The sequence below is a fragment of the Pseudonaja textilis genome, chromosome 3, assembly GCF_049901715.1.
Source record: "Pseudonaja textilis isolate UNSWEBS1 chromosome 3, rPseTex1.2, whole genome shotgun sequence".
Taxonomy (NCBI): domain Eukaryota; kingdom Metazoa; phylum Chordata; class Lepidosauria; order Squamata; family Elapidae; genus Pseudonaja; species Pseudonaja textilis.
The window spans coordinates 182856165-182879705 of NC_141992.1; the positions used below are offsets into that span (position 1 = coordinate 182856165).

Sequence of the window (23541 nt, forward strand, 5' to 3'; positions counted from 1 at the left end):
ATCCCTCCTTCTGTCTTAAACCGGCAGCCGTAGGAGTGAAGGTTGCCTCTGGGATTCGCCGGGCAACGCTTATTGGAGGAGATATGCCTATGGGAGGCTGTCCAGAAACAGCCTGTCTGGGCTGGGTGGATAAGTCCAAGGGCCCCAACAATGTACTTGGGCCCTGATCCGATTGTTGTGTCATAGCCATCTTGCCTGCCTCCCTGGCCCGTTTCTGCAATTGCCTTTCCAAGGCTTGGTGCCGTCTATGGGCATCCTTATCCGCCGCCTTAGAGGCCTTTTTGGGGCCCACTGACTTATCTCGGGACTTATTTGTCTTGGAGCGGAAGACATTGTCACCTTCCATTGTGGAGGACTGAATCTCATGCCTCTAACTTTATTTTTTTTAAAAAAATATATTATTAGTAGTATTAATATTATTAGTACTTAGGGATGATGCCTACCCCTGTGTTTGAAAGTAGAACACTTCTCCAGGAGTGTAAGTCTATCTATCTATCTATATATATATCTATATACACACACATATATACACATACACATACACTACACACACACACACACACACACACACACACACACATAGATATATACCCATACACATACGTGCCTATATCTAAATGTAAAACTGTGTATACGGGAAACAGTATCTAAGGGTCCCCAATAAGGGAAACCCCCCAAGCGCTCCAAGCCAGAAGTATTCAGGATCCCTGGTCCCCAACAAGGGAAACCAGCTATACAGGGCCTGTTGAATCCTTTCCTGTCAAAAACATCCCGCTATTTGAAATGGCACTTGCGGTTTCACTCCAATGTAATGATCCAAAAGCAATTGCAAAAAGAGAAAAAAAAAATCCTGTTTAAGGACTAGCCTGCTTATCCAATGCCAGCAAGATAAAAGAGAAATAATGCCAGGGAAGTGGAGTGGGAAGGTACCTGCCCCGGTCTCCAAGAAGGGAAACCAGCGGGGAATGGCATCTGTGATATTTAGGCACGAACTTGAAGCCAGCCGTTGAAAATGGCAGGAAGGCAGAATCTCCCACGTTAATTGCCTGAGCAGTTTAACGAGCCGCTGCTGCTGACTCTCTAAATTGTCATATAAATGATCCTGTCAGTCAAAACATCAAGGAGAAGTGAGCCGCGGCTGCGAGCGCTCCGCCAAGATCGCAGAGATAAGACAATCGGGGGATTAGATAATCTAATTGCCTGAAGCGGCCGTCTCAGGATGCCTGCGGAGTGGCAGGCTCCATCAGCCACGAAGAATTGCTCTCAAACTGATCAGGGAATGACCTAATAGTGCCACAAGCCTTGAAATCACCAAATTAATTGGGGAAAAATTTACAAGCCAAATTAACCCAAGAACCACCTGAATTTTGACTAGCTGAATCAGAAAACCGTTCCAGTCAGGGAGTGCACAACCTCTTACCACGAAGGCTGAGCTAAAACTGGGGGACACTGGGGAGGTGTCCCGTGGAGGAGGAGGAGTGTCCCGGAGTTTTAAGCCCAGCCTTTCCAGAAGGAGACTGAAGCACCTCCCACTTCTGGATGCTCTGAAAAGCTCATGGCAGAAAAAAGGGAACAAACCCATCTGTTCAAACAAGCAAGATTGTGGGCATGAAATGGGCATGATTCCCGCCCCGCCCGCCCCTGTTTATAAAATGAAAATCACATAGAAGTTTCTTGTATCTAAACCAGAAAAATTGAGAGAGGAGATGAAAACAGTTAATTAAGAATCACAAGCTAAATAAATAACTATCTCATATATGGCATCCTGCTTTCTTAGAAATCAGCTTCTCTCCATCTCTCCAGAACTCAAGTCATCCAATAAATAAAAAATAAAATAAAAAATAAAATAAAATAAATTTAAAAAGGGTAGCAATTGCTAAATTAACAAATTGAGGGAGGGATTATTGCAGACCTCTAAGGAAAACTGTAGTTTTGAAAAACAGCTTAGAAAAACCTTTTCTCATACCCACCCCCCAAATTTATTTACCTTTTAAAAAGAATACTCAGAAGCTTACAATAAAATATAAACCCAGTGAAGCATTTCTCACACAACATATAATTAACTTATTCAATTCATTTACATAAGAAACAGTGATGGGATTCTAATTTAGAAAGTTCAAGAAACAAGTAGAAATTCCATAGAAGAAAAATACATGAATTGCTACAAGCAAGAATCTGAAATTCTTGCAGGAGATGTATAGGAAGTTTAATTGTTTTCCAGTAATGATTAGGTTAAAGTCACTGAACCGCATCGCACGTGCCCAGCCCATTCAAAATCTCAAAATTTCTTTCATTACTGTGAGCCACCCAGTCATTTAGAGTCTGGCAGCATACATCTTTAATAAATCATCATTAACCTGGAAGCATTTTTAAAATGTTTTCTTTTTCTTTCCTTTTTCATTTTCTCTGTAAATGAAAAAAGAGATTGTGCCTAGTAAACTCGCTTATGTTACCAATATTTAACATTTCCATAGGATCACTCAACCCTACTCTGCTTTGTGGATTGGTGTCTTGTTGCTTTTAAGAGCAGGACTACAACGAAAATACTAGAAAAACTTTTACAGAGACAAAAATGAGTCTCAGGTATCTTATGAATTACACCAGATTTCTGAAAAGAACTAAGTAAACTGATGTCACCCAGATTCTGCAATGGTTTCATGAAATTTTAAGGGAATGGATTTCAAGCACAAACCACAAGTCTAATTTTAGCTTATCACAGAAATCTTTTAAGACCATCCCACAGAATAAAATAAATACCACTGAAAGCCAAAAGGAGATAAAGTAGGGATATAAACTGAAAAATAAGGAGTACTTTTGTACTCTTGTTCTGGAGAACCTTTTAGTTTTTATACTGTAGCTAAAATGAAAACCAAGCAGAGTTGAGGAACCGAATCATCTGAATACCTCTGGCTGTGCCCATTCCCCCCTAGCAAATGGCTTCAAAAAGAGGGGAACCACAACATTTCCAAACAAAGCTACCCCCAGACTGAAGTTACACCCGTCTAATTTCTTGTTTTCTGCAAAAAGGAACACCCTTATATTTCTCTCCTGGCATGTAAGGAGAATATGTTGTTCAAAAGGTATTCCATTTGGATGTAATTATTGTGGTTCTGTTCTCTTGTGTAGGGAATATCTTCAGTGAAAGCTTATCATCTTAGCTTGACAAAAAGGCATGAACCTATAAAGCAGGGATTGCCAAGTTCGGGACTCCTGCTATAAAGGATGATGCCCTATTTGTAAAATGCAACACTCATTCATTTTTTCAGAAAAAAATATCTTCAGGAATTGCCAATCTTTTGTTACAGTAAGGGTACAGAATTCAGGAACTGTATATTATCCTAAGAAAAAACAATTATTATAACCCCTCCTCATTGGAGGACAGTTTTTATTTATTCTCTTTTCATTTATCTTAGCAATAGTGTTGTAAGCTGTTGAGTATAAGGCTTTGAGATGTGCTTATGCTCATTCACTCTTTTCAAATGGAATTTTAACTACTACAAGCTGTGTGTTTTACCTCTAGAACCTTGCAGTTAGAAATGTTGAGCCCAGAAAACAAATCAATGTTTTTTGGTGTAGATTTGGAGATTTGTAAAAGCTTTTTAAGGAGGAAAGCCATTTTATGTCTCCAGCAGGTATTCAGAAACACATTTTTTAAAAACTGAAGTTTTTACATAGATAAAAGACAAACACTGAAATATAAAAAGAAAATTGAAAAAAAGAAAAGTGCAGAAAATACAATGAAGAAAAGAAAAAAAGATAAAGAACCTTAACAGTTTTCCCTTCAGAAGTTGTAGGTGCTTCATCCCTGGAAGTTTTTAGGAAAAGATATTAATCTGAAATGATATAGAGGTTGCACTAGAAGACCCCCAAGGTCCTTCCAGCTCCATTCTGATTGATTGATTGGTTGATTGATTGTTCTTCCTTACAGCAGTTACAAACTCATCTCTCCTCCCCACTTTAACATTTTTCAGTAAAATAGCCTTAAAACAATAGATGTTTTAAGATTGTAAGATGAACTGATTTCATGGATGTTGCTTTGTGTTGTTTAGCTAGTTGCAAGCCACTTAAGAGTTACTCTGGTGGAAGGCATACAAATAGCTGTAATTATTATCATAATAATGATGACTAAGAAGATGATTTCTTTTTCCCCTTGCAGGGAGAATTGCAGACATAACATAATTATTGGTCTTGAATGAAATAAGTCTATTAACATCTCAAAGAGAGATTAACAAGTACACAGGCTGTCTCAAAAACTGTAGAGCAGTCAAAATTTGGCAGTAAATCAGAAAAAGTAACATTTTTTTTTAAATTTTAAAAATCGAATAACTATGTTGTGCAGAGGATATCAGTAACAAGAACAAATGTGATGATGGATATTTATGTCAATGACTACCACTCTGCAAAAATAATGCAAGGCTGAAAAAAGACACTTTCCCTTCTACAGCCTGTTTCATGTTTCCATTTACATACCAGAATTTGTTATATATTGCCTGACATTGGACAACAACAACCAAATATTTAAATCTGAATAGGAGACTCTGAAAAGCTTAAGTATGGATAATCCTTATTTTACCACAATTGAGCCCAAAATTTTGATTGCTAAGCAAGATAGTTGTTAAAGTGAGTTTGGGCCCATGTTGGGACATTCTTTGCCACAGCTATTAAGTAAATCTCTGCAATGGTTAAATTAATAACACAATTGTTAAAGTGAATCCAGCTTCCCTGCTTGTCAGGTCACAAAAGTTGATCATATGAACCTGGGACACCACAACTGGCATAAATACATGTCAGTAGTCAAGCATCTGAATTTTGATTGCATGACCACAGGGATAGTGCAACGGTGGCAAGTGTAAAAAAAAAAGGTCATTAGTCACTTTTTCAGCATTGTTGTAACTTAAAATAGTTGTTAAACAAATTGTGGTAATTTGTTTAGGAAGGATTATTATGACAATAAAACAGTAGTACTATGTCAACCTCAATCTCCCCTCCCCTGGGAGGCTGTCCAGAAATAGCCTGTCTGGGCTAGGTGGATAAGTCCAAGGGCCCCAACAATGTACTTGGGCCCTGATCTGATTGTTGTGTCATAGCCATCATGTCCGCACCCCTGGCCCGTTTCTGCAAATGCCTTTCCAAGGCTTGGTGCTGTCTATGGGCATCCTTATCCGCCGCCTTAGAGGCCTTTGGGGGGCCCACTGACTTATCTCGGGACTTATTTGTCCTGGAGCGGAAGACATTGTCACCTTCCATTGTGGAGGACTGAATCTCGTGTCTCTAACTTTAATTTTTTAAATTATTATTGTTGTTATTATTATTATTATTAGTAGTAGTAGTAGTAGTAGTACTTGGGGGTGGTGCCTACCCCTGTCGTTGAAAGTAGAGCGCTTCTCCGGGAGTGTAAGTCTATATATATCTATATATATCTATATACAAACACACACACACACACACACACACACACACACACACACACACACACACACACACACATATATATATATATATATATATATATATATATATATATATATATACATATGCCTGTATCTATATGTAAGCCCGTATATATGGGAAACAGTATCTTAGTGTTCCCAGCAGGGGAAACTCCCCAAGCGCTCCAAGCCAGAAATATTCTGGCTCCCTGGTCCCCAACAAGGGAAACCAGCTATACAGGGCCTGGATGGATCCTTTCCTGTCAAAAACGTCCTGATGTTTGAAATGGCACTTGAGGCTTCACTCCAATGTAATGATCCAAAAGCAATTGCGAGAGGGGGAAAAAAAATTCCTGTTTAAGGACTAGCCTGCTTATCCAACGCCAGCAGGTTAAGAGAGAAATAATCCCAGGAAAGTGGAGTGGGAAAGTACTTGCCCCGGTCCCCAAGAAGGGAAACCAGCGGGGAATGGTGCCCGTAATATTTAGGTGCAAACTTGAAGCCAGCCGTTTAAAAAGGCAGGAAGGCAGAATCTCTGATGTTAAATGCCTGAGCTGTTTAATGAGCCGCTGCTGCTGACTCTCCAAAATGTCAGACAAATGATCCTGTAAGGAGAAGTGAGCCGTGGTTGTAAGTGTTCCGGCAAGATCACAAAGATAAGACGATCGGGGAATTAGGCTAATTGCCTGAAGCGGCCGTCTCAGACTGCCTGAGAAGTGGCAGGCTCCACCAGTGACAGAGCTGCTCTCAACTGATCAGGGTGATAACCTAATACAAGCCTTGAAATCGCCAGATTAATAGGGGGAGAAATTTGCAAGCCGAATTAACCCAAGAGCAAACCTGAATCTTGACTAGCTGAATCAGAAACCGTTCCAGTCAGGGAGTTCACAACCTCTTACCATGAAGGCTGAGCTAAAACTGGGGGACGCTGAGGAGGTGTCCCGTGGAGGAGGAGGAGCGTCCCGGAGTTTTAAGCCCAGCCTTTCCAGAAGAGACTGAAGCACCTCCCACTTCTGGATGCTCTGAACAGATCGTGGGAGAAAACCTAGTTTGAATCTGTTCTTCCCAATTTTTATCATGGCTGTTTTAATTGTATACGTGTATATCTGTGAACTACTAAATGTTCTTTGTTGAACTGCAGTGGAATATAAATGTAATTCATATGTTAAATCTCCTATGAAGTTCACTTTTAACATACCAAGGAATTCCAAAAGGAAAAAAACCTGAACCTTCACCCTTCCATCTAGAAATGATATTCAAAATAAGTAGGATTCCCCTTTGCTTTATTTTAATTTACTTCTGGCTATACTAAGCTTGAGTTGGCAGTAGGGCATCAAAAGTTAGTATCTTTCGACATTTTACTAACCTGAAGAAAAAAATATTCGGTTTTGTTTTGCCAGCGAAGTCCACTTGTTTGTTTACACATTCTAGCTGTACAATTTAGTGGTCGGACTCAGCTTTTCATGAAAGGAATTCTATAGAGTGATTAGTTCTCTGCATTCCCACGTCGATAAACATCAGTAATGGAACTACAGTGACTCATATACTATATTAAACACCAAACTGATATTTATCAGTGGCAAAGCTCCCATTGTCTTTCATTTGGGCAGGATTGAACCTTATTACTGCCCACTTTGTAAAATGCCTTCTGGTAATAGAGGCTGAAATAATCAGAGAAAAACGCTGATCCTGAAAACAACTGCTGCATTTCATCACCACCTCTTCTCCCTTATTAAACTAATGTTTTAGCATTGAAAATACAAAACCGTGACTCTGAAAGACATGAAACTATCTGTATTCACAGAGAGACCCCATAGTTTTTTGTAGGAAGGAAAATAATATTGACACTATTACCGCTTGCAACAACCACAAAAAAGCTAGAGTCATATGTATGTTTTCACATTGAAAATAAGTAAGCTCAAAAGAGCAGAAAACAGGAAATAAGGCAGGATTCTCCCTAAAAACGTTCAAATTCTAAACATTCTACATATATACTTATTACACTAGAGTATTTCTTATTTACACACCTTCACTCATTAACGCAAGTTCATTGCTTACAGAACAAATGCAGTATTAAATACAGTATTTAAAAAATGTCTAGGGCAGTGAAAGCTTTCAGATAAAAATATAATTAAAACACTAATAAACTGCCTTTAGAGCAGCAAGATGCATAATTTTATTAGCTCAATATTTTTTTCCTTAGTATTATTTTCTGTGCTTACCTTTGCAAACAAGTACTATGATGTATAAAAGAGCATTTGGAAATGGTATCTTCCTTCTTCAATTTGTAGAGTTCCTATCTCTACAAATTCTATCATGCCATCTACCATACAGGTAAACCAAGCCAAGAACTAAGTAATATTTTATGTGTACATGTTCACGACATAATGCAACTCCTTTCTTAAATTAGACTTCCAAGTTGTAGTTTCATAAAAAACTACAAAAATCAGTATCCAAAAGTTTCATTCATCTGCCTATTTCATGTAGATCAATGGAAGTTATTTAGGGCACATTAATGTTAAGAAAAAAAACATTATTCCAGTTGTTTAATTGATACACTCCTTTCTCCACTTGAGCTACATTACTTTTGCCACACACAATCAACATCACAATTCAGAAGACACTTCCTTCTCAGAAATCAAATTCCAGAAGTCTAGTGGAAATACTCATAATCTCTCCGTACTTATCTATTCAAACAGGTTAATTAATACAAACATTTTTGAATGGTGGTGGTAATGATGAAACTGATCTGATATACATTGCTTTTTTCCAGACATACACAATTAGTCGGCACGTTGCATCAAAATAAATATTATCCATATAAATGTAAATTAATTAAATATTCAGTTATCTATCAATAATTGCAAATTAATAATAAAAGGATTTAGCTTATTAATGTATCTGTAATGCAGTCTAGGAAAGTTCTTTCATCACCATGTTTCATTCCTTTCACAATCTTTGCAAAAATAATAATAAATCTTACTATAATTATCAGCAAGATAAAAAACAGAAGCACTGACAAAATACAACAAAACCAGTGTATTCGTCACAAATTACTTACAGAGTTAAGATTTTTAAAAAATGAAAGATTAAATAAGAAAAAGTATAATTGGTGATTGGAAGGGTACAATCTAACACTAGGAAACATACTAGCATTCCTTCATAGTATATCTGGTTTTTATTAAGAGGTGGTTAGGATACACCTGCACATAAATTACTATCAAAGGAGAATGAAAAGTGCATGAATTAAGGTCTCAGACGCAGCAGGTTCATTCAAACCACAAGAACACCTCTCAATGAATGAAATCCAACTGTAATTCCCACCATATACAATACTGAAATGAGTCAAGGAAAAGGTACATCTGTGTGTTCAGAAAACAAGATGGTGAATATTAAAGGCTCCAAGTTAAAACTCGCCAACATGAATTGATAATAACTCCCCAATACTACCCAATGTCAAAAGCACTTAGCTCTCCATAAATCTAGGGACAGTAGAGAGTAGAGACTGAAGCTGCAGTAAAGGCTGCAATCAGCTAGCATTTTTACTTTACACCTTAATGAAAAACCATCCAAGAGAATCAATGATACCGATGAGCCATTGGAAAATAAGAGTTTAAGCCAGCAGGAGGGTTGGCTAATGTGGATTCTTGCTTCCAATGTGCTCATATCAGTTTCTGTCCAAATTAAAACATTTGAGATGCATCATGAGACCCAGAAAAATCCTCATAAAAACTTGGATAGGACAATGTCTAAGCTTCTTCAATCGTGAAAGAATAGCAGCTATCTCCATACATTTAATATGCAGTTTGACTTTTAAGTAGCTTGGTGGCAGTAAGTATGTACCTTACCCTTAGAATAATAATAATTGAAAAATAGAAGTTTGGCACAGATGGCTTTATTTTTTTGGTTACCAAATTCTAAGGTCTCCAAAAATTACATATTTAAAAGAAGGGACTTCATTGATTGCATTTTTTTCAACTTGCTATTGAAGTTTGTCGCAGATAAGTCTTCCTGATAAACATGCAATTTTGTTTGGAGCAATTGATTTTAAATCTTTACACCGTAGAGAATTCTGCTAAGACCCACCGACTTCTCCTGAGCACTGCATCCACCACAGGCCTCCAGCAATGCTGCAAATACTTATTGGTGGGATTCCTATTTGGTTAAGGCAACTATCACTGAGTCCATCTAGATATTGAATACAGAATGTAAGAATGCCATCCTGTTTCAATCCTCAACAGATTAGAATCTTTGCAACATCATCACAATTCAACTGTATTTTCCTATAGGATCTATAGGATCTAATTATAAAAAAGTAGTCATTGGTTCAGTGACATAAAGGATAGCTCTGCCGAAGGTGGATTCTAAATCATTGAAGACAACATATAAGGACTGGTATTGCTCACACATTAGGAATTGTAATATACCACACTGATCCAGGGTGGATTTGCCCTCCCTAAATCCTGCTTTCTCATCAGCTAAGTGTTTCTGCTCGTCTGTCAAATCCAATAAATTATAATACAAGAAATAGGCATATACTTGCTGAGCACACTAAATAGACTAACAGGATGGTCGCATAAAGAGCTTGTATTATTGCGGTTCTTAGGGATGGGGACAATTATAGATTGGTCCAGTCTCCTAAGATTTGAAATGTATTATTGATGTGAGCAAAAAGGGAAGCCAACATAGAACTAACTAACTAATTTATATAGCCACCCATTTCACCAAAAGTGAATCTGGGTGACATGCAACTAAGGTAAAAAAAAGTCATTTCTCTACAGCAACTCTGGTGGTATTAGGTCACGTCTGGGGTTTCTCTTTCTCTCTCTGTCGTAAATTAGTTTAAGAAACTCTGATATGAAATCACAGGCCAGGAAGTGATGTTGTGCAGAGACTAATATGGAGACTGAAAAATAGAAAGCTATATAGTGTACCGTTTTTTCCATCTAGTATCTACATCCCTAGTTTTCAAATGCTGTTTCCCCTTATGCAACAATAAGACAATTACCTTCTTAAATAGGGACATGAAAAAATGGTTCCCAATTTGTTTGCACAGGAACTTAAATAATAAAGTTTGTGGCCTCAAAGTTGGAGGCCACAAACATCTAGCTTTTTCTTATTATTTCTCAAGTACAATAGAAATAATCAATTTTTCTACAAGCATCGGTATACATGGTTCCAAGCAAACAATAAGCTGGGTTCTTGCAATATAACATTTGATGTAGGAGAATAAAAGTTAGAGGGGTTGAAAGCAGTGAGCGAAACAGAAGAACATACATTTGGCTCAGCACAAGTGCTAAGATTTGTTGAAAAAAAGAAAAGGGTTAATTCAAAAGATTCATTTCACTTGTGTACTCGCTCTCAGTTAATACTTAAAATATAATATGAACTTGTAGCATATGACAGATATCAGACTGCTGGATCAGACCAAGACCTCATTAGCACATAATGCTAAATCTCTTGGTATACTGACTCTTCATATAGGCAGCTTGTTTAGTCTCTCCCTTCATTCAAATGGAAAACACAACCCAGAATGGAAAGCTTTGTGTATCATCCAAACTTGGGCAACTAGTTCCTTTCTCCCAAATATGTCAGACTCATAAAATAAGGAAGGAGGAGGAGGGGGGAAAAAAAGAGAATTTATTCATGGCTTACAAATCTCAACTTGTTGGCAAGCAGTAGACAGGAGTCCGAGTTTGGATGTCATACACAGGTTTCTGTTTCAGCAATGTTTTTTATCACTTGAATGAAGAGGAGGAGGAGGAGGGAAAGGAAAAAATGAGCTGGCTGAACGAGCCACAGTCTGCTTACATGGGATAAGAGAGAAATTTTGGCTTACTGTTAGAAGACTCCATTTGATCCAGACTCCAGTTTCCAGCACCGGCCAAGAAGATACTTCTGAGAAACCTAAAAGCAGACTTTTTTCCCAGGAGATGTAGATGCTGTTTCTATGGACACTAGTTGGCACCCAGCATCAGCTCCTCAGAGGTGTAACTGCTTGTGCATGTGAAGAGTCTATTAATTTATTATGCCTAACAGCATTGACAAAATCATCTGCTACAAATTTATGTTTTCTTTTTCTCCATAGGCCATCTAAATTTGTCACCATTAGCAACATAGTGTGAAAGTTAGTATGAATAGTCTCTATTGTCAATGTGCATCATACGTTAGTGGCAATCTATCTATTTACAAAGAATGTTTCCCAAGTGGCCAAATTGTAATTTGTTGTTGGGGGAGGGAAATCAGTTGCTATTAGTATTGTCTATGATTCTCTGTGTATTTGTATGTACGTGTATTTCTTAATTTAGAATTCAGAATGAGTTATTTCATATATTGCTCCTGAAGAGCTCCTGGTAACTTCAATACAGGTAGTCCTCGACTTGCAACCATTCATTTAAGGATCGTTCAAAGTTGAAAAAAGAGACTTATGACAGGTTCTCACTCTTATGACTATTGCAACATCCCCACAGATCAAAATTTGGGTGCTTCCTAACGGGTATGTATTTACATTGCTTGCAATGACATGGAGTTCTGAGATTGTAATCTGCAACCTTCCCAGTGAGATTCTGACAACCAAGGAAGCTAGATTCACTTAATCACATGATTCACTTAACATAGAATAGAATAGACATTGCAAGCAATATTTTTATTGGCCAAGTCTGATTGGACACACAAGGAATTTGTCTTGGTGTAAATACTCTCAGTATACATAAAAGAAAAGATACATTCATCAGGAGTCAGGAATCATAAGGTACGACACTTAATGATAGTCATAGGGTACAATAAGCAATCAATCATACTAGGAAACAGTCAGTATAAATTGTAAGTATACAGCAAAAAAGTTACAATCATACAGCCACAAGTGGGAGGGGATGGGTGATACGGAGTGATGACAAGATTTAACAGTAATAGTGGTGCAGACTTTGTAATAGTTGAACAGGGTAGAGGGAAATATTTGTTTAGCAGAGTGATGGCTTTCGGGGAAAAACTGTTCTTGTGTCTAGTTGTTCTGGTGTGCAGTGCTCTATAGCGTCATTTTGAGGGAAGGAGTTGAAAGAGTTTATGTCCGGGATGAGACAGATCTGTAAATATTTTCACAGCCCTCTTTTTGACTCATGCAGTATTCAGGTCCTCGACTGAAGGCAGGTTGGTAGTAATTGTTTTTTCTGCAGTCCTAATTACTCTCTGAAGTCTGTGTCTGTCCTGTTGGGTTGCAGAACCAAACCAGACAGTTATAGAGGTACAGATGACAGACTCAATGATTCCTCTGTAGAACTGGATCAGCAGCTCCTTGGGCAGTTTGAACTTTCTGAGTTGGCGCAGAAAGAACATTATTTGTTGTGCTTTTTAATGACATTTTTGATGTTAGGTGTCCATTTTAGGTCATGTAACAGCTGGAATTATTCATTTAATCATAGCAAAAAAGGTTGTAAAACAAGGCATGGCTAATTTAATAACTGTCTTGCTTAGCAACAGAAATTTTGGGCTCAGCTGTGGTCATAAGTCAAGGATCATACTCATGATCTTAAGTTGGAGTAGTCCAAAAAATATACCTAATTGGGTTGTGCAACGTCTTTCAAAGCATAAAGACCACCTATGTAGCATCTGTCTACAACTCCTGAAACCAAATATAACCTTCTGATGAACTGCATGACAACTGTATGAAGTAGGTTGCACAATCCCAGGAAATTATGATATTTTAAAGGTTTTGAGTTTGTTGGATTTAATGTGATGAAAAACCTAGATAATTGGGATATCATAAAAAAACAGAAATTCTGTTTCTACTGGGACATTTGTAATCATCATCCAAATAATTAACATCTTATGACATCTATAAACTTTACCAGAGAAAGTGTTTCACAAAACAGGGACAGAACAGAAAATGCCACTAGATCTCTTCGCTAAAAAAATAAGCCTAAACAGAGTCTCTGCTTTATATATAAAAATGGAGACCATATAATTCACTCAGGAGGAATTGTAACTGTTCTTTAACACTAAAGTGCCCAAAATATCATGCTAGTAAATCAATGCAAATAACATACACACTCTAATTTGTTTGTAGTCTCTAATAAAGTTACAGGATTATAGCCAAACTTATGCAGTTTCCATTCACACAATTTTTTTCTTCATCATACATACATACATACATACACACATATTCATATATATATATACATATATTCATATACATATACACATACACACACACACACATACATATCCTCCAAATATGTCTCAAGTATGGAGTGGGATAATGAATCAATCCAGACTTTCAGAAACATGTGAATAATCTGTTGTGTTACTGGATGCTAGTCTATCCCACAAACACAAATTTAGATGCAATCCAATTTATGTAACATTTTACCTTCTTTCATATATAATAACAGTGAGAATCTGCCAACAAATCACAAGCAAAGATAATCTTCATAGCCATGAGAATCAATGAGAACCAAGCAATAATTAGTAAAACATGAATATCAAATGTGAAGTAAAGAGGAGCCAACAGAAAGGATTAACAGATTGTCGCTGATTCACTAATCAGAACCAAAATCTAGAACAGAAAACTGAATTCCCATCATCAACTAGCCACAGAAAGAAGGGTGATTATTGCAATTTAATAAGCCACCTTTCCCATTTAAGTGCATTAACGGCAGTCAATACCCTTGTTAAATACACACATATACTCAATTGTATACACGGAAATACACATTTCAAAACTCTGCTAAAGACCTCCAAAGTTATGTAGCTTGAGGTTAGAATAAGTGAAAGCTTTTACACAACTTTACAAAAGTGAAGGAGAAAAAGAAATGGTAAAATAGTTCTGTCAATCTTAGTGACCAGGCAGGTTCATTCCCAAAAATACAGAAAGTGAAAGTAATGATGTCTCAAAGGTGCTTTTCAAAAGGCAACTGTACTTTGTTTTGCTTGAAGACTTTTCGCTTCTCATTCAAGTTCGCTTCAGTTCTGACTTCATCCAAGAAGCTTCTTGAATGAGAAGCAAAATGTCTTCAAGCAAAACAAATGAAGTCTAGTTGTTGAAAAAGCATCTTTGGGACAACCGTGACCTGGATGGACTGTGAATCTCCCTAGACATAAAAATAATGAAATAAATAATTAAATAAACTTTCAAATGAAAAGTAGTCATCAAGTGACAGGTGGGCTCTTTAAAAGTCAATACATCATAGGGCCCAATAACCTAAAAACCATCATCTCCCACTAAACACTTTGGCTACAGTTTTGGCTAGAAAGCCACTGTACCTAGTTCAGCAGAGGTAGAATATCACCCAGGAAACTCCAGTTCGCTACTTACCAGATTTTGTACTCACTGAAACTACTGCTTTACCAAGGACTGGATAACTATCACAAAATCTGACTAGCCAAGACTATGGATGGCAATCTCTGGTCCATTAAAGTTATTTGTCAGTGGGACGTTTGCTTCTTCTACAAGCAGCTTGGTAATTCCATTGTGCTGATTTTTTTTCTCTAGTATAATTCTAAAAGCTTTTAAAAATACCTTATGAGTAAATTGATAAAACGCTTTTACGTTTTCTGGGATAACACAGTCTTGGGAAAAAGCCTTGAAAGTAAGTGCACAGTGAAATTTCCTTTGAAATAAGATTGCGAGGACAAAAAGTTCTGGATGTCATGGACACCTAAAACTACAGCTTATGTTGCATTATTCAACTAATTAGGTTTAGAGTCCCACAAAGATGAGGAAAGATGCCAACTGATAAAAGTGCTTTACAAGAACTAGTGGATGGATTAAAACACTGTTCATCCAGTTAAAAGCCATTTGGAATCTACATATCTGGAATTATGTCCCATCTTCTTTATGCTAAATATTATTGCATGATATTTCTTCATTAAACATTGGAACACAGCACTATAATTAATCCTTTGTTGAGTTCAAAGATATTAAGACTATGAAACTAGAAATATAAATTATTCAGCTTGACCATCTTAAAAGAACTCTGAATTTTCTGCTTATTCTTTCATCCAGCACCAAAGTGTCCAATAATAGGTAAGAAGATGGACAGAAAGACAGTTTATCTAATTTCTCAAGTTGCTTTTTATCAGCCAAAATAAAACAAAAACAAGAAAGACTAAAAAAGAAGACAGTATTTAAATACTGTAAAAATAAAAATCAACAGCAACTGCTCTTACATTTCAACAGTGGTTTTGCCTTTTATGAATTATGCAAAATAAATCTAACTATATTAATACAATGTATTTGTATAAAATTATATATTTTACACATATACACACAGAAAATAAGAATACTTAAATGTATGCATATTTTAGGCTTAAAATAAAGGCATTAAGCAATTATAATGCATATTGTTTTGTCCAGCAGTCACATATATTTTATCTGTATATGGCTGTTCTTTCTTATTTCCAATACTGTATTCATCCATTAATTAAATTATATTCTTTATTTCCATACATGATTCAACCCCACAATCGTGAAAGGAAAGAGAGACAGGGAAAAAAACCATAATCACAGAAGACATTATATTGCTTCTCTCTCTATTCTACAAAATAATCCATGTTTGGGGCAATAGAGACATCTGGAAGATTGAATGGGATGCTTCCCAGGAAGTCTATGAAAGAACAAAAGGAAAAGGAAAACCCTACAGAGTTCCTTACAAGTTTTTGCATATGGCCTAGTTCTGAAAAATGTTAACCAAATGCAGATATGCTTTTATTCTTCCCGGACTTATTACTTCGAGAGTGTGCACGCAGTCTACAATTTGTATCAGTGTTTCAACCATGAATGTTTAATTGCATTTCAATGCCTGCAAAGCTTTGCCTGGCCTTTACTCTTAGCATGTGCAATCCCCAATTACTCTACAAATAACCTGTTCTCAATCAGCTACCAAGCATTCCTCACAAGTTCTCTTTCCTTGATAACCACACATGTTAAGTTTCCAAAGCATGGGGAAAAAAGGCGAACATATTCATATGATTTCTTTCACTGTGATAATGTAGGATTTATATCCATTCTACTTATTAGAAATAAACAAAAGACAAGTGGGCTTACTAAATGCACAAAAACTATTGAATCAAACTCCAGGACCAAGGAGGAGGATTAAATGAAGTGTGATTACATGATGAAAAAGGCCCATGTATAAATAAATCTTCTCCATTTTTATCATGGGATCTGTTTTAGAGAACTTATGGATGTTCATGAATTAACTGAGTGTAAACGTGGTGAAAAATGGAACACAAGTTTTGAGATATTAGTCAACAATTCTATGTAAGGCCTGGGTATGTGTTCTTGCATAATTATAAATGAACCATTCCAGAATTTTTTTAATCAGTTTATAGTTTCTCCAAGAGTTCCAGTGGGCAATGGAACAAATGTTTTATTTCTTGCCTACTATTCATCAAAACAATATGGGTTTTAATTAAATAAACTGCACTGGTTAAAATTTGGCTAATTCTTACATCAATGCTCTCTCCAGCTACCCTGTCCCTTCTCAAAAGGCTACCCAAACTACAAGCATGTTCATCCATCATTTGGGGTTTTATACTTTCTGTTTAACTCTTCTCACAGAACCATATTCACAAGAAATCCTTTTCAGGATTTGTCAAAAACAATTACGGTCTCCCAGTAGATCGTCCTAGCAATAGAAGAAAGTTGATGATAGAATGAAATAAAGGGCCAAAACATCACTCTACGTGTACTTTTGATGAATACAGGGCCATTTTGTCAAACACTTAAGAATTTGTTAAGTTATTAGCCTCTTTGTTTCATCATCTGCACTGTCCCAGAATAATGATAATCTAGTACAAATCATTAGATTGCCAGTAGATAATATACCAATATACAAAGTTCTAGACAAGATACTGTCTTCTGGATTTTTGACCACAATTGGATTGATATATTCAGTAGTATTTTAAATAGTGTTATAAACATTGCATTTATTTAAAACTATCTGTAATCCAACTATATAAGTGATTCTAAATAGCTTATAATGGTAATAAAAAACTGAAATCCAAAATATTATTTTTAAAAAATTAATGGAATCTTTCAAACTTGCTCCCCAAAATCTGTAAAGAACATGAAGATATTTAATTGCTTCTTAAATAATCAAATGTTGGGACCCAACCTGATCTCAGCGAGTAACACTGGCAACAAAAATGTCATTTATCAAGTTTCCCACCTTCTGATCTGTGGGCATCTATTTCATGTAGATAATTTAGAATAGTTTATTTCAGTTTATTTAATTTATCATATTTGTATAGCCTCCATCTCACAAAAGAGGGACAATTAGTTTTCCTCTTGCTGATTTAGTATGTTGTACGTTGTATTGAATATTTCATAGAATGTTTTCAATCTGGTATGAATCCAAAAAGTTGTATAAGTTTCCTAGCTGGTGTAATATCTCCATCTTGAAAGTTAGGGTGCTGTACCCCATTCTTAAAAAACATTATTGACTCAGTCATTTCTGAACCGTTGGATAGTTTACAACTTGACATTCATGGTAAGGCTGTTGAAAAGGAGGTTCAATTTCAACTACAGATGAGATGTATTATCATAATCCCTTTCTCTCTGGATTTAGGGCATAGGACTGAATTGGTTACTCTTGTGGATAAATTTCCAAGTTGGTTACTCTTGTGGATAAATTTCAGGAAGTGATGAAGATTAGATGCATATTTTAAGATTACGGCATACCACAAGAATGCTGCATAACCGTAAGGTTTTTATTATTTAGTCTATGTAGATCTGTCTTTAAGGATGACCTGGAAGCTGTAGTTGGCAGTGAATTGCAGCTACTTGCCTCCTGAATGGAAGTGGTCAGTTCAGCTAAATAACATCTGTTCTGTGCAATTGGATTGGTTGCAGATAGAAAGCTGAGCCCAGTTCAGGGTGCTAGTTGCTAATTTATAAACTCTTTTACTCTTGGATCCTTGCTTCATCTGTCTTCTCCAACTAGAATCTGCCAAATCAGATTAGCCAATGAATCACCTTCAAAGCCAAGCCTTGGTATCATTAGGGGTCTGCACTATTTGTACCTTGTCAAGTCAAAGATAACTAAGTCATTTTTGATCTTTATTTTCTTCTCTTTGTCCTCGATCGTAAGAAAAAATAAATAAATTGAATCTCCCCAACACTGTTGTGAGTTTCCATACATAGCTGGCAAAACCCATTTTCATGTTGAAGGAGTTCTTTGAGAAAGAATTCTGCTTGCACTCCTATAGTTCCACTCTCATTCTGAATAAAAACAAGTTTCATGCTGCTCATAGACACCAATATGCCAACAGATACCTTAAGAATAGTTAAATCACTGTTCTATTTTCTTTTCTTTTAATCATTTTAGAAAAAAAAATAGTAAAATAGTAAAAGCAAAGCAACAGCTTTTATTTAGCACCAGGTTTAGTTATAAAAATGCCTCATAATCCTAGATACATTTCTACAAAGTATGAAAGCAGTACATTGCATTTGAAGCATACCCACCCACACACACACACACACCCAAAACGGTGAAGATAATCAGAAAGGGTTGAAAGTACTCTAGGAAGGTGGAAAAATATAAGGGCAACCAAACTCATCAGTTTACCAGTAATCTATGGGCACCCACGTTGAAAACAGACCAGTGGTTCCATGGAAGCCATTTTTAAATTCCACATGAACCAAATTAGTTCCCTGTCTGGAATTAACAAGGCAGTTAACCTCGCCAAAGATACACTATACAGAAGAATTTTCTGATACAAATGGGAAACCAAGCATCTAGGTCAACATCCTTTGTATTCTCACAACTTACTCAATGGGAACTTCATATTTATCCTTGTTCTATGGGGCGTAGGATTTCATTTATATATATATATATATATATATATATATATATATATATATATATATATATGTGTGTGTGTGTGTGTGTGTGTGTGTGTGTGTGTGTGTGTGTTTTCTCTTAAGTTTTCATGGTACTTACATGTATGGCATTCAGCTTTGTTCGGGTATTTTCCCATGTCATTGTAGTTGTGCTTTTAAAGTTGTAGCAACGTTTCGGTAGAATCTCATCTGCCATCATCAGGCTTCTGTACTGTGTCCGTCTGTGAGTCAGGCCCCCACAGTGGGCACAACTACAATGTACAGTGGGAAAATACCAGAACAAAGCTGAATGCTATATATATATATATATATATATATATATATATATATATATATATATATATATATATATATATATACACACATACATACACACACACAAAAAAAAAACCCATATATAAAAACTGTCTATAACTGTAGACAGTTTTGACACTACAACTGTCAAATCTCAAGTAAAGTACTTTGAGTGATAAACTGGATTAAGTATCTGGAAAGCTTAACAATATTTCTTCAGCCATGCTGTTATACCAAACCAACTAAACATTCCAGAGAATGATTATATATGTTTTATTCCTTTACTTGAAGAAATTCAACAAATTTCAATACATTGAATTCTTTTGTTACTTTTCATATTATCTTACTCAATTTAACTATATTTTCTTCAAGCTTTCTTCAACTGCACATGTCTAAGGAAAGGTCTGAACAAAGCCAAGATAAATTTTCAAATCAAGAGAAGGATACCAAACTTTGGTGGAGAACTATTTTATACAAAATAGTTTCATGAAGATTCAATTGCTTGAATCTCCAGTAGAATAGAAAAAAACCCTATTTGAAGTCTTTCAAAACCACTGCCAACCAAAGCCTGACCTAGAATAACTGGACCTAGAAATTAAAAAAAAAAAACTTGGTACATTTTGAGAAAGACTTGTGGTTATTATACAAATCGAAAACTAGAAAACCTTATGGTTGCCATGAAGTGGCTTCTTAGGATCCTAGATTCTTAGTAATAAAACAAGGACAGACCGATATAAAGTGACAAAAACAACATATGCCTTTCTTCCCTCGGTGTAAGAATTTGATCTTCTACAGTGGCTCCTAATTTTCTATCCAACATATACTGACCTTTAAAAATAAATAGCTCTTTATTTAAATTAGGAGGCAAAACACTATCATCACCATGTATTGTCATTTCAAAAACTCTGTATTTACTTTTTGCTTTGTTGTATATGAAGATTATTCTTGAGGTAATAAGACAAGAAAATAAATTAGTTCTGTGCTCTCAAGTGCTTCCTGTTCCACACCCAACACTTCCCAAAACATTTTGCCTTAGACTAGAATAGAACAGAACAGAATAGATAAAATCCTATAGAGTGTTTGATCATGTCATCCATGAACTATAATTTCCATAATACACAGCTTGAAGTTCTTCAAGGAACATCATTTTCCTCCTGGAAATGTGACAAAGTGGAACTCTTTTCAAATCCCCAAGTCTCCAGTGAGAATTCTAAATTTGTCTATTTCTTGCATTTTAACTTAAACACAAAATAAGCTACTCTATGTAGTTAAGTTACATATTGTTCTCTGGGAGAAACACTTGCTATTGAAGAATAGCATGTAAAAATACCTTGTAATAAAATCAATAAAATAGGTAAATAAGGACATTGATCACGTTCCTCATCAAAAAACTGCAAAGGTTTTTAGTTTTTAACCTAGAAACTGAACAGCTAGCTGTTTGTCTGAAATGGTATAGGGTCTTCTACTTGAGCAGAGGATTGGACTAGAAGACTTCCATGGTTCCTTACAACTCTTTTATTCTGTTATTCAATTAAAGTCACTGAAATATCTTTGGGACTTGAAGGCTGATAAGTCAAAGGAGGGGACACAACATGGCCCAAGGGAGGAAGGAATGAAAACCCAAGTTCTATTTTCATATGACACATTTGTATCATATTACATACAAGTGTTGCCTTGGGTTACTCAATTAACCTAACTACACAGAATATTAAATAATAAATTCACATAAACGAGGAAAACTGTTTACATGAACAGTAAACTAAATGTGGGTTGACTAAATAATTATTCATTGTGTTTTAAAAATTGCATTTCCTCTGAAAGACTTCAAAGTTTGTTTTCCCTCAATAAAAATGTTTTCTTTTAAAAAATCAATTGGTTATGTTTAAAAATTATAGCTACCTGCATGTTGTGGCAAATATTTTCAGGCATCAAAAATGACGGTCAACGTTTTATACCTAGATTTAATTTAACTTATTTGGTTTATAATTATTGTTTTTATATTATTGTTTTTTTATTGTTGTTACTCTTTATGAGATGAACAGCCATACAAATTTGATAAAAGAATAAATTTGAGTATATATACTTCTCAACCTAAGTGATATTTGTAAATTCCTTTCTTTAGAAGCTCTGGCAAAGTACATACATTTATATTTAGCATCTATTTAGTCAGAAACAGTATATAAGATAGAAAGTTATACATGCCTCTTCTTGTAATTCTCTTCCAATACAGATCAAAGAACCTAAAACCTGAATTGGAAGCAGTCTATTTTTGTCTGTTTTTTAACTTACTTTATGAGATGATTGCTAACTTTATCCATGACTCTAAGCCATTTCCAGAAACATCAAATTATAGAAACTCCTATTTTTGATCATTTACGAAACACCAAGTGTTATTCATGTTTCTCAGACAACAAAAAACAAATCCACCTGAACTACTCACAGATTATCAGTGACTTTTAATAACTTTTGAATAGATCAATTAACTCCAAAAATAAATGTCTGCAATTTCTACTACCAGCATTACACAACAGGTATTTGTGAAATAATGTATCATCACTTTTATTTCCCTTTCTTTCTCCCTAAGCATATCAAGCAAGGCAGCCAACAATCCACAGAAAGACAGCATAGTATAGTGATTATTAATTGGACTAGAACTCAGGAGACTGAAGTTCAAATTCAGCTCAGTCACTGAAATGCACTGAGTAACTTTGCGGCAGTCTTACTCTCAGTGCAATCTACTTCACAGGATTATTTTTATGGAATAAAGTAAAACTTGGTAGCTTCATGTAAATGGTCTTCAACTCCCAGAAAATAAAATAGGTAGGGCTATAAATCTAACAAATTAAGAAATAAATGCCACAACAACTGATTGTTAAAATACTGGCAATGAATTCAAGATTGGATTATTTGTCTTCCCGTCACTGGCAGTTTGTGGATGGAGAGAAGGGATTCAACACTCCCTAAATTCTGTCAAATAACTCATCTGCCTGCATGGTATTCCTCAATGTTTATGGAACTGGACACTTCCCTCTTTTTCTGCCACCCAATTCAGTGGATTCATGGACCACAATTTGCTTGCATGGAACTGACTTGATGATTGATAGATAGATGATAGATAGATAGATAGATAGATAGATAGATGTGTGTGTGTGTGTGTGTGTGTGTGAGAGAGAGAGAGAGAGAGAGAGAGAGAGAGAGAGAGAGAAAGAGAGAGAGAGAGAGAGAGAGAGAGAGAGAGAGAGAGAGAGAGAGAGAGAGAGAGAGAGAGAGAATGAATGAGAATAAATCTTGTCCACTAACAAATTCATTGGCCTCTGAGATATTCACCATATTCTCACCCCAAAACAGCTCTAGGATGTTTATAAATTAAATACATAACTAAAAGTGACAAAAAAGAAAACCACCTAAAGTGATTTAACAGGTAATTGTTAGTCAATAATCACCCAGATTTCCCTAACTCCAATGTTATATTTTAGGCTTCCATCCTTGCAACACCTACTTAGTAGTATTTTATATGATCATCTCTGTTACTGTCAACACTCTGAATAGCAAATCATGAATTAACTTAACAGAATTGCTTACTGTAGTTTAAAAAAAAGGTAAAACGTTTCCCTGTTCAGTTGTGTCCAACTCTAAGGGGCACTGCTCATCTCCATTTCCTAGCCAACGACTGTCTAAAGATACTTCTGTGACCACGTGGCCAGCATAGTTAAAAGCCAAGGTGCATGGAGCATTACCTTCCAACCAAATTAGTATCTATTTATCTACTCACATTTGCAAGCTTTCAAACTGGTAGACTGGCAAGAGCTGAGGCAAGAATGGGAGCTCACCCCATCATGCAGTACCTGGGTGTCAAACTGCTATCTTCCAGTCAATATGTCCAGCATCTTAATTGCTAGCAAGAGATATTAAACTGATACAGAAGTAACAGCAAGCTAAAAGATCTTGTAAATGAGATATACATACGCCTGTATTATA

At 36.0% G+C, this 23541-nt stretch overlaps 1 protein-coding gene across 12 annotated transcripts in view; it reads right to left on the reverse strand.

Moving 5' to 3' along the window:
- TRPS1 (transcriptional repressor GATA binding 1) overlaps positions 1-23541 on the reverse strand; it is a 269041-nt gene that overhangs the window by 196677 nt on the left and 48823 nt on the right. The window lies entirely within an intron of this gene.